Source organism: Mustela lutreola, chromosome 8, assembly GCF_030435805.1.
Source record: "Mustela lutreola isolate mMusLut2 chromosome 8, mMusLut2.pri, whole genome shotgun sequence".
NCBI classification, from domain to species: Eukaryota; Metazoa; Chordata; class Mammalia; order Carnivora; family Mustelidae; genus Mustela; species Mustela lutreola.
The window spans coordinates 146628395-146643030 of NC_081297.1; positions in this window are offsets into that span (position 1 = coordinate 146628395).

Sequence of the window (14636 nt, forward strand, 5' to 3'; positions counted from 1 at the left end):
CAGGCCCTCCTCAGGCGGAGAAACCTGCCCAGATATCCCAAAGGAGAAATCTTTGTGGTCTCCCAGTCTGTCCCGTGGGGCGGGGGGGGCTTGCTCTCTCTCTGGTGAGACTTGGCTTTGCAAAGACTTGGCTTTGCAAAGACTTGGCTTTGCTGCCTTTGCAAAGAGTAAGTCCCTGGAGGAGGGCTGACTGTGGCTGTCCCAGTACCCAACGTTGGTGGGGAACCAGGCAGGACAAGGCATGGGGGGCAGGGGGCAGGGCTGGCAGGGAGGGCTGAAGTGGGCACCCTGAGCCTGATGCTGGGCGTCTCCCCTGCGTTCCCAGCTCTGGGTCCCTGTGGAGGACAGAGCCCGTGAGGTCTGGGGTTATCAGTTTGACGTCTTTGGATTTGGGGAGGGACTTTGTGGTAGGGGGCTGGTGTGGGCCAGGCCATCTCTACCAGACCAGCTGGTGGGGCTTGGGAAGACATCCCACAGGGAGTGACGTCAAGAGCCCTTGGAATTGGTGTCCGAGTGTAAGACGGTCTCAAGTGGTCTTCCTTCCTCTCTGCCCTCATCCACCTGCTCCCTTCCCCTCCTGATTCACAGGCAATCAGGTTTAGAGGAGGTCTTGAGGGTGGGGCCCCCATGGTGGGATCAGCGTCCTAATAAGAAAAGTAAGAGATGCCAGCGCTTTCTTTCACCCTCTGCTACGTGAGGACACAGCAAGAAAGTGGCTGTCTATGAGCCACAAGGAGGGCTCTCACCAGCCCTGAATCTGCCGACACCTCGATCTCGGACTTCCAGCCTCCACAAATGTAAGAGATACATGTCGGTTGCTTAAGCCCCTAGTCTGATAAAAAAAAAAAAAAAAAAAAAAAAAAAAAAAAGTATTTTATTTGTATTTTATCATAGCAGCGGGAGCTGCCCGACTCGGAGTCACCACACATCATGTGTCATTAGGGAAATAAAATGAAAACCATGGGAACTACCGCTGTCCACCTCCTAGAAAGGCTAAATTGAAAAGTCCAACAATTCCAAGTGTGGGCAAGGATGTGGAGCATTCTCGTCCATGCCTGGTGGGAATGCCAATCGGTACCTTTACTTTGGAAAGGCGTTTGGCAGTTTCTTCGAAACGAAAACAGACACTCACCGTAGGACCCAGCCGTTTCACCATTAGGTGTTTATCCCAGGAAAATGAAAACACGTGTCCACACAAAGACTTACATGTGAATAGCAGTACTGTTCACCAAAACCTCAGACTGGGAAGGACACAAGGGACCATATGCTGGTAAATGCATTACGGTATGTTCGTACATGGAGGTTCCGCTCAGCATTGTGGAAAGGGGTGTTGATCCAGAACCGATGTGGAAGACGTCAGTAGCGCTGGGCAGAGTGGAAGATCAGAGACACAGCAGACCACGTACCGATGATAGAGTTTATAAGAAATTCTAGAAAAGGCAAAACTGCAGCAGTGGAGAGAGAGGGGTGGTCCCCAGGACCAGGGGCTTAGGAAGGGGGATGGACCACGAAGAGGCACAAGGGAAGCTTTGGGGGAGGTGGGCTTGCCTGCGTCATGACTGTTGGCGTGGTGGGTACATGATTATAGGCAACCATCAAGACTTACCAGATCGTATGATTATTCCTCAGTAAAGCTGTGAACAAAGCATTGAATTTTGCCGTCGGACAGAACACGGGTGACGTGCGTGTACGGGAGGGAGCAGAGGCAGCCGGGCGGCCCTGATTCCTGCTTTCTCGGAGCCTGGTGTGAAGATGACCAGGACTGATGGGGCAGGACCAGAGGCCCTAGGCTGTGGGAATGCCTGCTGGAAGGCTCTGGAAGAGAGGCGGGGAGGGGAGGAGGGGGCGGCTGGAGGAGGGAAGAGCCGACAGGTGTCGCGAGCCAGCTCTAGCCATGGAGGACGGAGAGGACCGGCCACCTGGAAGGCGGGAAGCGCGGGGGTGCGCGCAGACGGAGAGGACACCCCTTGGAGCATCTCCTGTGTCTCCTTGTGCTCCAGAATGTCGCCTGCTCTGAAACCTCATTTGTCTGATACTAACACAGCGAGATGATCTTTTCCGTCTTTCTACTATCGAACTGTCGCATCTCCGTGTTTAAAGAGGATTCCTCACAGACACAAGTAGTTGTATCTTTCTGACCAATCTGAATGCCTCTGCCTTTTAAGCAGGATTCAATCATTTTTTTTTTTTTTTTAAATTGTGGCAAAATGCACTCGATAAGCTGGCCATTTGGGCCTCTTCAAAGTGCATGGTTCTGTAGCACTAAGTACCTCCTGTCGCCGTGGAACCCTCCCCATCATCCGCCCGAGAATCCCTCCCATCTGGCCAATCTGAGACTCTGCCCTCATCAGACAATGACTCTGTCCCCCCCCACCGCCAGCCCCTGCCCCAAATCATCCCCCTTCCTGACCAGACCCACGGGCACAGCTTCCCTTGGGAGACCCTCCCAACTCTCCATGTCCAAGTCAGAGCTCCCCTTCCCCTGTCCTACCCCTGATGCCCCATCTCCTGCCTCCCGCCCCCAGACCCCAGGCCCCAGACCCGTGGCTCATCTAGCTGTCCCCTCCCCTTCTTCCTAGGGACCAAGTCATGCCCTCGGCTTGCCTCTCAAAGTCACACCTTCCCTTCTTTCTCTCTGCCTGTGGAGAGGTTCCGGCTCTCACCCTCCAGGGGCGACCGGGATATGGTGACTCCCCAGCTGGGCTCTCTACCTGCCTCCCCTGTGACCCCAGATCTACTCCAACACTGGGGGGTTTTCTGTCCTGGGAACATGATCACAGTAGTGTCCTGCTCTAAATCCCCAGCCTCCCCACGGCATCAAATGCCCTGGGTCCTCCTGGTCTGCCGGCCTCGTGGTCTACCCCATCCCCTCGACCCTTCCTATCTGCTTGTAGCGGTTTCTAGGCCTTTCCCACACTGCCGTCACCCATTGCCTGAGATGCCCCATTCCCCCCGTTCCAGGAGCTCAGCTTTCACAAAAGGGACAATCCTTGAGGAGTCCATGAGGGAGGAGGAGCCCTGGCGGCACTGGGCGGATGCCTTGGGGCCCCGGCTGGATGCCTTTGGGGGTCCCCGCTGGTGCTTGGGGGGCGGTGGAGGCTGTGGGTCTCACAGAGGAGAGCAGGGAGGCGGACAGGGAGCCCTTCCCTCCGCTTAGCTGGCTGTCTCTGGCCCCCCACCCCCTCCACCCCGGGGAGTCTGACTCCTGCAGGGGCTGCGGGGGATGTGGGAAGGAGAATGACAGTGGCTGCAAGGGAGGACAGGCAGGCCTGAGAAGGAGCCGGCAGTGTGGGGCCGGGCGTGCCAACAGCTTCGGAGTGATGGGAAATGCCTCGAAGGAAGGCCAGGGTGCTGCGGAGTTGAGCCGCTTCCCAAAATAATCCAGGGGGCAGCTGTCTCGGATTCTGAAACTGGGTCTGGCTGCCTGAACGGCAGGAAGCCCCGGGCCCCACACCAGCCCCACTCTGGGAACAGATGGCACTAGGAATATTTTTTCTTTTACCCAAGTCAGCTGGTAAGCGAACAGCTTGTCTGGAGAGAAGTGTGTTCCTCCCCTCTCTCTCTCTTTGGCAACGGATCAAAGCCGCCACCTCCCCTCCTCCAGTCCCTCCCCCTATCGGCTCTTTCCCTGTAAGACCTGAGCAGCCGAGGCTGAGGGGCATCACAGGCCTTTGCCACCTGGGAGCTCACGGGGTCCTCACCCTCGGGTGGTTTAACTTAGGGAGCGGTCAGGGTGTCTTGATCCGTGGGGGCCTGGGCTGAGCTGGGGCAGCAGTTCTGGGAGGCCTGGCTGGTCGGAAAGTGGACAATGGGGATGTCCCAGACATGATTCTTCTGGGAAGAGCCAGCCAACTGGTGTGGGTTGGCCAACACCTGCATGAATTCGTTCATTTATCCACGAGCGTTTCCAATTGATTGGTGTGCTTATTGCTTGTAAAGGCGATGCATTAAGGCTTAGGTGGGATTTTACATCTGTACAAATCATCATGCACAAGCTGTTCCTAATAGACCTTCCCTAAGCACCTACCAGTGTGCAGGCCCTGGGCTCGGAGCTGGGGATAGAGACGGTTGGATGGAGGCCCTGTCCCGGAAGAGCTCAGCGCCCCATCGCGAGAGGCAGGGTGGTGCCGTGGTCTTAGTGCAATGCTTGAGTCAGATTCTGGGGCGGGGATCCTGGGAGCATCCTCCAGATACAGGATGAGTCACTCACCTCCTTGAGCCTCAGTTTCCTTCTCTTTCAAATGGAAGCAAAGGAATCTGCTTTTTGAAGGGTTATTATGAAAGCTAAATAAGAGAATCCACCTGACATTGAAACATTACTTTCACATAGTGTTCAATAACGTCAGATGACGTCACCACCATTACCACCATCACCATGATCATCATCACCACCAACATCATCACCACCATCACCATCACCATCATCTTGTCATCTCCATCACCACCATCAGCACCATCACCATCATCATCATCACCACCAACATCATCACCACCATCACCATCATCTTGTCATCTCCATCACCACCATCACCACCATCACCATCATCATCATCACCACCAACATCATCACCACCATCACCATCACCATCATCTTGTCGTCTCCATCACACCATCAGCACCATCACCATCATCATCATCACCACCAACATCATCACCACCATCACCATCACCATCATCTTGTCATCTCCATCACCACCATCAGCACCATCTCACCATCACTATACCTGCAAAAACAGAACTGAAAGGCCCTCCCTCCATGGGTTCTGGTGAGAATGCCGCCATGTGAGGTCTGGACCCCAGCACCTTGTTGGATTTCAGGATCAGGTAGCAAAGAGCTAGCTCATCAGGTAACCTTAACTGGATTTTGCATGTTCCCTGCCCACAGGCTCTCCTTGTTGAAACCCACAACACTACTCAGCACATCAGAGGCACTGGATAAATATTTGTTGGCTGACCCCCTGATAGGGACCTCTTAGCTCTCCTGAGGTAGGGCAGATGCAGCCCTGCTGCGGCCACTTGGGCCCATCCTGGGACCCAAGCTGGCCACCCTGATGCTCCAGGAAGCCAGTGTTAAAGTTGAGCTCAACTCTAGACTTTCTCCTCTGACCTCCGGTTGGTTTCAATGGCCCCTGGGTTCACTGGCGCCTAGGCTGGTGGGTTCACCAGCTCAGCTGAAAACACAGAGGCATATTGAGGACCTCTGGCTCCATGATCCCTCTCCTTTCTCCCCATGATATGGAGAGAGATGTCATGGGAAGTCCTGGACTCTGACCTCAGCAGCTCTGTGCTCTTGGGGAAGACATGGCCCTTCTCTGAGCATGAGTTTCCTTACTTATAAGATGGGAAGGATCCTCCCTGTTTAGCTGAATCCCCAGGATGGGAGTCAGGAGGATTAACTGAAATAACAATGGGCAGGGCTTTTAGAGTGCAGTGAGCAAAATAATAACTGGGGCTCATGTTGACTGGACCGTCACACTTCTTCACCTGGCGTGGTCCAGACAGCCTGGTCACTCACCAAACCTGCTTTCCCTTGCTGCTGAGCATGCAGCTAGACCCCATTTCCCAGCCATGTGTCCGAGTCCTAGTCACTGAAATGTCAATGAAGTAAGATGCAACATTGCAGAGCCTGGTCCCCAGACCTGGTCCCTCTATGGCCCTCGGTCTCCAGGAGGCCGCGGGGATACCCAGGTGATGCAGACAATGGGGTGACCTTGGCAGCCGTGTGCTGAAGATGGTGGAGCCACAGGTGAAATCATTCTCGGGGGGGGGGGGGCGCCGCCTGCCAGTCAGGAACACCTGCTTTGAACTTGTACGTGAGCAAGAAATGTTTGAACTCCCCTCTCCGATGGGTTGCTGCAGTAGCTTGGGGGGGGGAGCAGCTTGTCTATGACACCTGCATCAACTCTGATGGTTACTCCGTTCATTTCATTTCAATTATATCGTTTTTTGTTGCTGGAAGTTTTATTTGCTCCCTTTTCGAAATTTCATAGCCATTTTATGGTCTCTTGTTCCTTATTCTTACGTCTGATCCCCTCTTTTACTTCCGTGGGCGCCTTTATTATCTGTTCAGTGTCTGGTGAGCTGATACCTGAAGCTTGTCTTTGCGGTCTGATGCTGCCTCTCACTCATGGTGCCTTCTCCCTTGTGTGTCCTCCGGGAGCTTTGCCGGTGGTTCTTCCTACTTCATCATCAGTAATTCTTCAAAGCCCAAGTTGCAGATGGGAACCTCCAGAGATAGTTCACATCTCCTTCAGCCAGATCCCGAGGGTCACTCTGATTCGGCTCCCTTCAAATTAAAGTCTTATTCTGAGCGCTGCGGCCCCCATGGCTAGTAGGATAGCCACATTAGGGCTGGCTTGTGATTGTGACCGTAGAGGGGGGGGTTTCCCCTTCTCCCCACGCCAGGATTGATAAGGGCAAGTGTCCTCGTTAGGGTTTCGCCCTAACTTCTTTCAGCGGTGACAGCACAGCCCCTTGGAGACCCCCACTTGATGTGGGCTCCCTGGCTGTGACCCTTGAGCAGGCCCGGCCCAGGCTTTCCTCCCACCCCAGAGCCACGTGCAGTCAGGGGACCTGGCTTGGCCAAATGTTCCCAGGACAAAGCCAGCTTTGGCAGAGGCTTCTCTCCAGGGAATTCCAGTTTTGCTTTTAGTCCCCTGGCTCGTGAGAGGTCTCCTTGCCCTTGCTTGCCCCGTGTGATGTATGTTCATCCGTATGTTATGCGTATCCGTACGTGTGCATGTAGTTGCATATATATGTAAGAACACCTTCACACACGCATACGCATATGTCACTTTTCTGTCATTCTGTGTCATGACCCCTGCTCGGTGTATTAGTCCCTCGTGCCGTGGGGAATGGGAGACAGTCTCTGGTTTCACAGAGCTGATGTCTAACAGGGAACAATGGATTGTTACAATTCTCTCTCTCCAGTTTTGGCTCCTCCTGGAGTCTCCACATGCAGGTGGTCAAGATCCCCCTCGTCCCCGTCCTGTCTCCCATCCTGGACCCTGGCCTGGACGGTATTCGTCCGTGGCTTGCCTTCCCTGCCACACAGTATATGCCGTTAACAAAAGGCTTTGGGTGCTTTCTTCTTGGGGCAAAATTAGTGTGTGTGTGCTGGGGAGATGGAATGTTCTGGGGGACGTTCTCAGGACCAGCCTGAGGCACCGAGAGAGCCGAGGCAGCAGTTCTGGAGGAAAGAAATTGGCCTAAAATTCCCGGGCAGAGAGAGGCAGGAAACAGTGCCTCTGCACCCGGGGGAGGCAGAGACCCCCAGACAGCAATGGCCAGAGGACACTGTATCAGATCAGGTCGAGCTTTCCAACAGGCAAGGGCATGCCAGGAGGGCATGGGCTGCCTCCGAGGTGCTGCCCGCCCACCTGAAAGGTGTCTGCACAGGGTTCCAGCATCCTCTGGCAAGGTGGCAATAGAGCACTCTTAGTGGGCTAGGCGCTGCTCGCAGACCTAGGTAGCCTTGCTCGGACCACCCCGGGGTCACCAAAATCCGGGCTGTGCGGGTCAGACAGGCCTGCCGGCTGATGTACACCCAGCACTCAGGGCCCACGGGGACAGGCAGCACGTCCTGGATTTTATATTAAACACCAGGCAGCCGCTCAGAATTTGCACGTGCATGACTCATCTGGGTGTTTGATACAGATTCTGCCTTGCTGACAGGCTCCGGGGGATCTGGATGCTGCCAGCTTCCGTGGAGCACACGTGGAGTAGCAGCCCGAGGATGGTGGCTCTCCTCTTGGCCGCCCTTGGACTTCTGATCCTGGGTCTCACCTGTAAACATTCTCAGTCCCTGGTCCAGGGGCGTTTTGGATGCTGGAAGGTCTAGACCCTGTCCAGGGGACTCTTAAGAGTTAGCCAGGTCCCAGAACCATAGTTGTCGACCACAAAGAAACCGGGAAGGCCTGGGTCCTCCTGTTCATCCTTCATTTTGAGAGGTTTGAGAGGTCTCCTTCATTTGGACAAAGGCGTCTGCTCTGAGAAAAAGAACAGCACAGGGCAACCTTACGCAGCAGCTGGCTGGCTGGGATAGAAGCTGGTGAGAAGGGGAGACACAGGGAGGGGCCCTCATGGACTCTCCGGAGCCTTGGGGGCAGGAGGGCACCGTGAGCAGGAAGGAAAACTCAGGTCTGGCTTGGGTTCAGCTCCTTGTGGCGTGGCGCAGGTTCCTCTCCCGCCTCTGCTCTTGTTCTGCCATCTCTGGGCCAAGGGTCAGTTCTCGACCGCCTCCCTCTTTCCTTCCTCCCTGCCCGTCTTCCTCCCCCCTGCCTCCTCTCTTCCTTCTCCCCTCCTTCCTCCTCCTTTTCCTGTCTTTCAGACCCCTTCCCTCCCATTCATGCGACAAGCCCATGAGGCACGAGGTCTAGGGACACCCCTAACCTCAGGGGTTCTCAGTCGGGGGACAAGACCCTTCCCCCTCAATCTCCCCCACTTTAGGTCCAGGGCGCTTTGACCTTGAGATTCCAGTGGGATCCTCTCCCTGCCCTGGAACTCTTCGGAGGATGCCTTCTATCCCGTCTCATGTGCTGTAAGTGCTGTAAGTGCCCATACTTCCCCAGACCCAGTGTTGTGGGGAGAGCTGGCCCCTGGTGGGATCTTTGTGGGTACGCACGGTCTGTGATGTGGTTGAGACAGCGAGGAATCCTGGCTGACACAGGGTTGGTTTCTGGAACAAGGGGCAGACTTTTTTAAAAAGGCAGAGTGCATTTCCTGGGAGGGAGGACAGGGGAGGCACCTCAGGGTCCCTTTCAAGGGACCTTTCAAGGCCCTGGGAGGGTCCCATGTCTCATTTCAGTTTGCAAGCGGAAACTGCTTTCCTGTTCCTTTTGCCGAAGTCCCCCTGCCTCCTGAGTGTGGGGGCCTCAGGTAGAAAGGCCAGAGCGGCTGGGGCGGTCAGACCTGTCCAAGGTGTCCCACTGGCCTGTCCGGTCCCAGGGTGGGCCTGGCTGACTCCGGGGACTGACCAGCTCCCGAGGACGGCGGCTGCTGGGTGCAGGAGGGCGGGGGCCTGAGTGTCCCGGGAGGAAGATGGTGGCCTTTGGTGACCAGACTGGAAGTCCTGCGGCAGGAGTCCCCTGGGCTTTGCAGCTCATGTGGTCACAAGCCCTGCTGAGCTTGAGAGGTGAGGGGCAGGCTTTTCTCGGTTGCTCAGGCGAGACGGAGCTGAGACCCCCGGGGGGACACAGAGAGCAAATGGGGCTGGAGACAGGCTCGGGCCCGAGATGAACCAAGCCAGTGAGCCCAGCAGGGGAAGGCGTCTCAGACAGGCCCCGCAGGCCGCTCGGCTGTGTCAGGCTGTTTTCTGATGGTGGCAGGTGACCCAGCTCCTGTCTCGGGTGAGGACAGAGAAGGTTTTAATGGTGCCTTCCCTCCACCGCACGACTGCTTCTGGGCCAAGTTGTCCCATCCAGTGGGAGCCGAGAGGAGGAGGGCTGGAGGCTGGCACAGACCGAGAGCCTGGCTGTGGTAGGCTCGGGGGCCCCGGGTCTGGGGCTGTACCCTGGGGACAGGGGAGGTGTGTGTTTGGACAAAGGACACCCCCTCATTTATGACTGAGTTTTCAGAGAAATCCTTACACAAGTGTAAAATCCTTTAAATACACTTAGCTACGCATTTCACAAGCTGCCACCAATGATAAGAATAAAATTCTGCATAAGAAACATCGGCTTCGGGTGGTTATACTGTCCGATCAGCGTGTGTTCCTTCGGTCCCTCGCTGGGGAGACGGAAGGTACACGGAGGGCTTGTCCTCAGCCGTCTGGGTACTCCTTGGGCGCCCACTCAGCACTCGCTCCTAGCTGTGTGGCTCGCGATAATGGTAACCTCAGGATAACCTCCAATGGGAGTTCTCGCACACTCACTTGGCAGGAGCCCAGAGAGGTCGATAACATTCTCCAAGCCACACAGCTGTAGCATGAGAGCCAGGAGAGCCCAGTACCAGAGCCCCGGGGCAGCCCAGGGCTGGGACTGGGGACTGGAACCAGCCGCTCAGAGCCACGTGTGGAGAGAAAGAGGAGGCCCAGGGTGAGGGCTGCCCTCACCGACCCTGCCCCGGGCCGGTCCCTCGGCCACCCGTTCTGTTAGCGGTCTGCCGGCTCTGCACCTGAGCGGTCGTCTGTCTTTCCAGACCTCCCTGGGTTGGTTGTGCCAAACCAACATCCACGGGGTGGCCTAAGACAAGGGAAATGCATTGTCGCTGTCTGCGGACCCGAGTCCTGGAGCAGGATGTGGGCAGGGCTGGGTCCTTCTGGAGACCCTGAGGGAGAAGCTGTCCCAGGCTTTCTCGGGGCTCCTGGTGGTCGTGGAACCCCCAGTGTCCCTGGGGCGGTTTGTGGCGCCTTCCTCCGCTCTCCTTGTTCTCACAGAATGTCCTCTGTGGGTCTCTTCTGTGTCTGTGCCTCAAATATCCCCCTCTTCCTCTTAGAAGGACACCGGTCATTGGGTGTAGGGTCTGGCCTAAGTCTAGGATGACCTCATTTTAATCATATCTGCAAAGACCCTCTGTCCAAATAAGTTCACAGTCCTGAGGATGAGGACTCAGACATGTCTTTTGGGGACTCTCTTTAGTACATAGAGCAGGGACAGGAGCCTGTATGGGGCTGACCCGCAGCAGGGAGTAGTCATGAGGTCCCCGGGGGTGAGGGGTGCTGGGCTGGGGGGTGAGGCAGCTGGAGCCCAGCTTCATGCGGGGGGAGACCCCACAGAGTCCAGTAAACCTAAGCCGGGTCCCCCAAGGCTGCCAGGAAAGAGGGTCTCCAGGGGTGGGGGGTGGGGGCAGGTTCTGCTTGGGGGAAGGCCACAGAGACCTAGAGCGGGTGGGGTGGGGAAGGTGGGGGTGGGGACCTGGAGGGGGAGGGCTCGGTCCATGGGTAGCACATACTCACACGGTGCCTCTAGGCTCAGAGAGGTATAGCTCCTTTCTGCCAACTGCCCCCTGGTCCCGGTCCTATTTCTGCTCCTGGGACCAACCTGACCCCAACAAGGACACTGAAGAGGGGCACCCACATCACGGGGTGGGGGGGTTCCTGTCCTCAGAGGCCAGGAGGGTCCCCACACCACAGCCTCTGTCCAGAGTGCGGTCCTCTGATATTCACACGTACGGCTCCCTCTGACCCCAGTGCTCGTGAAGCTATCACAGCTCCTGGTCACCCCTATGACCTGCCCTGTCCCTGTCTCACCCCTCCCTAGTGCCTCTGCCCTAGTGGGTGTCTCCTCCCTCCTCTCCTTCTGCTGTGTGGGTGGGTTCCTGTTTGTCCACTGCGGGCAGGGACCCTGGAGGTCTTACTGCATCCCATGTCCAGAACAGCGGTCAACACTGTTTTTTAAATGAAAGCACCTTCTAACATTTTTTGAACCGTCTAACAATAAAATGGGTTGCTTGTGATAGTGAGACTCCCGTCCCTGGTGGTATCCAAGCTATAGTGAGATGAGCGCTTGGCAGGGTATGTTGGAGGGATGAGAGCAGGGGGTTAGGGGAAGCTGAGGGCAGCCCTAGACGCCCTCCAAGGGGCTCTGACCTTCCCGTAACCCCCTCCTTGTCCGTGACCCCCTTCCTGGGCCATGCGGGGTGACACCCTCCCCCTGCCTGAGCCCCAGCCTCTCCACTGTTCTAGAAAACAAGAGGTGGCGGTATCTATTTGATAGAACTACCCAAATGGAACAAGCTTCAGAAGGAAAGACCAATATTTATTCATTATCATATTCAGAAATTAGGCTGGGGAGCCACAAATAGACATTTCCAACGAGAGCCCGTCTGGCCCTGCCTCCCCGGCTCATGCCGCAGATTCCTCGTTCCCGTCACGTCTTGCTGCCTCCTGCAACCGAGTTTGGCTCGAATATTTGCCAGCCGCTCCGGGTATATCCCGAGGCGATTAATGGGAAGGTGAGGGGGGGGTCCCACAGATCTGGGGCACACGCTGTTCCCCGGCAACGCCCACCCCCGGCCTGAGTGCTGAACTTCCGTGTGTGGTTCGGGGGCTCCCTTTGAGAGCGGCTGGCGGGCAGGGAGGGGTGAGGGCAGGAGCAGGGAGGGAGCTGGCTCCGTACAGCTCGGAGCTCAGGCTTCTAGCTCTTTCTCCAGTGCTCAACAGGCTCTCGGCCCCATGTCTGTCCTTCACGGCCGTCTTCCACCCTCTCCTGGTGGCCAAGCTCCCCGGAAGAGCAAAAACCCCTCCTCGTCTTTCTCGAATCCCTCCAAAGCCCTCCAAGGCCAAGCAGGCCCTTGACCCCACAGATCCCCTGACACGGCTCTGAATGAACTCAGTGGTGACCCCCACCCACTGCCAGACCCCGGCTCCCTGCCCACCAGCAGCACTCGACTCTGCGGTTGGGGCCCCCTCTCCTCCTGGCTGCCGTCTCTGCACCTGGCTTCAGGACCCCGCACACTCACTCGCCTTGTGCTTGAGCTTGTGCTTGACACCTCAGTGCGGTGTCCCGGGACTCCGTCTTTCCACTGTGCCTCCCTTCATTAGCCACAGGCTCCCTTAGTGATTCTGACGTGTGGAGTTAAACTCTGTCGAGATGCTAATGACTTGCACACTATCCTCCAACCTGGGCCTCTCTCCTGACCTCCAGCCAGGTGTCCAGCTGCCTCCGTGACGTTCCTCCGGGATGTGAACCGCTTCGTCTCAAGCCCAACACGCCCATGGCTGAACTCCCAGTCTCCTAGCCTTGCTGGCTTTCAGTGACTCAGGCCACGTACCCTGCGCTCACCCATGGAGCCTGTCTCACACCCCACACGCGGTGTGCAGGAAATCGTGTTGTCTGCCTTCGAAGCACAGCCAGGACCTGACCGCTCCCCACGGTGCCCCCTGCGTCCAGCCTGGTCCAAGCCACCTTTATCCTCTATCCTTGTGCCCTGCCGTCTGTCCTCAGCGCGGGGCTCAAAACAGGAAGCCAGTAGCCCTCGGCTGGTTCAGTCGGTCAAGTGTGCGACCTTGGGGTGATGAGTTCAAGCCCCACACTGGGTGCAAAGTTTGCTTAAAATGAATGAATGAATGAATGAAATCTTTAAAATAACCCTAACAAACAGGAAGCCAGAATTTGTTCCTCAGCTCAAAACCTTGCAAAATCTCCCACTTTTCCCCTAAAATGCAACTCAAAATCCTTGCAAGTCCTGCAACTCCCTGTGTCATTTTCCTGGCCCTCCTCCTGCACCCCCACCCGCTCCCCTGCGCCCGGTCACCATGCGGTGGGGAAGCCCAAGCAGCCACGCGGGGAAGCCACGCGCTTGCTGCACGGGGGCGCACGCGCCCCACCCAGCCTTGCCAGCGCCCCCAGAAAATGCACACTCGGAGTCCACAGAATTGTCACAGTACATGGTTGTTGGCAATTTAAGATCCTCCATTCTGGGGTGGGGATTGCTACACAACAATGGAGAACCCAACAACAATGGAGAACCCAACAACAATGGAGAACACAACAATAGAAAACCTAACAACAGTCCCACGAAGGACCTGGTTTAAAGCGTACTCTATGAGGGGTGCCTGGGCAGCTCAGTGGGTTAAGCATCTGTCTTCAGCTCAGGTCATGATCCCAGGGTCCTGGGATCGAGTCCCCATCCAGCTCCCTGCTCAGTGGGGAGTCTGCTTCTCCCTCTCCCTCTGCCCCTCCCCCTGCTCGTGCTCTCTCACTCTTTCTCTCTTAAATAAATAAATAAAATCTTAAAAAAAAAAAAAAACAAGACGTGCTTTAATGATATGAACACATACATGCATATATTATGCATAAATGCCAGAATGTGTTAACATATGTGCAATTTGTTTTATTGGCAGTCTTTTTGTTCTGTTTTCCTATTTTGCTTGGCTCCCTTTCCTCTCTCCCACACATCACACCCTATGTCCTCAAACCGTGTCGCCTTATCCTTCGGAATACTCGTGCAACCACTAATTAATGTGTACGCACACATGTCCACAGCTTTTGCTGGGGGAGGTCGTTGTGTTGCAAAAACGGGATCGATATTATTCTCTCTTGTCTGTATTTTGTTCTTCTTATTTGGCCGTTCTTTGTGAAAATCCCTCCAAATCCTTTGTAGAACTCCAAGTCGTTCTTGTAAATAGTTGCATAAAATCCCATGGCGTGGCGACTCCTTATTTGCCAGCCATTCCCGGGGCCGTGCCAGAGTTCTGGCTCGTGGGAGTCTATTGTTAATTTTTCAGGAAAATTTTGTGAGCCAGTTATTAAGTGCAGTCAGCAAAGAGATTAAACTACATTAAATATGTAGTTTATTAAATACATTCTATTGAGAAGCAAAGGCAATAATAAATACTTAAAACGATCGCTTCCTAATGATTTCACCGTGACTGATGGTCAAGGTGATGAACATCTGTTGTCATGCAATGTCACGGCAAGCTTTGGTGTGTCTCTTCCCCATCCGACACGTCATGCGGGTAGTTCACAGATGGCCGTGGTGAGAAGGTACACACCACGGAAATGGCCACACATTACAGATCAGGACTTGATTTACTGTCTTGGTGGTTGTCTAGTACTTCAGAAATGCTAACGTTGATGATGTAACTCAACATCAAAGGGTGTCATGTTTGTAGCTATTGCATTGGGAATAGCACACACACTCAAAAAAATGACCAAAATGGACATTCTCCAAGGACTTGAAAACGTATTTAACTG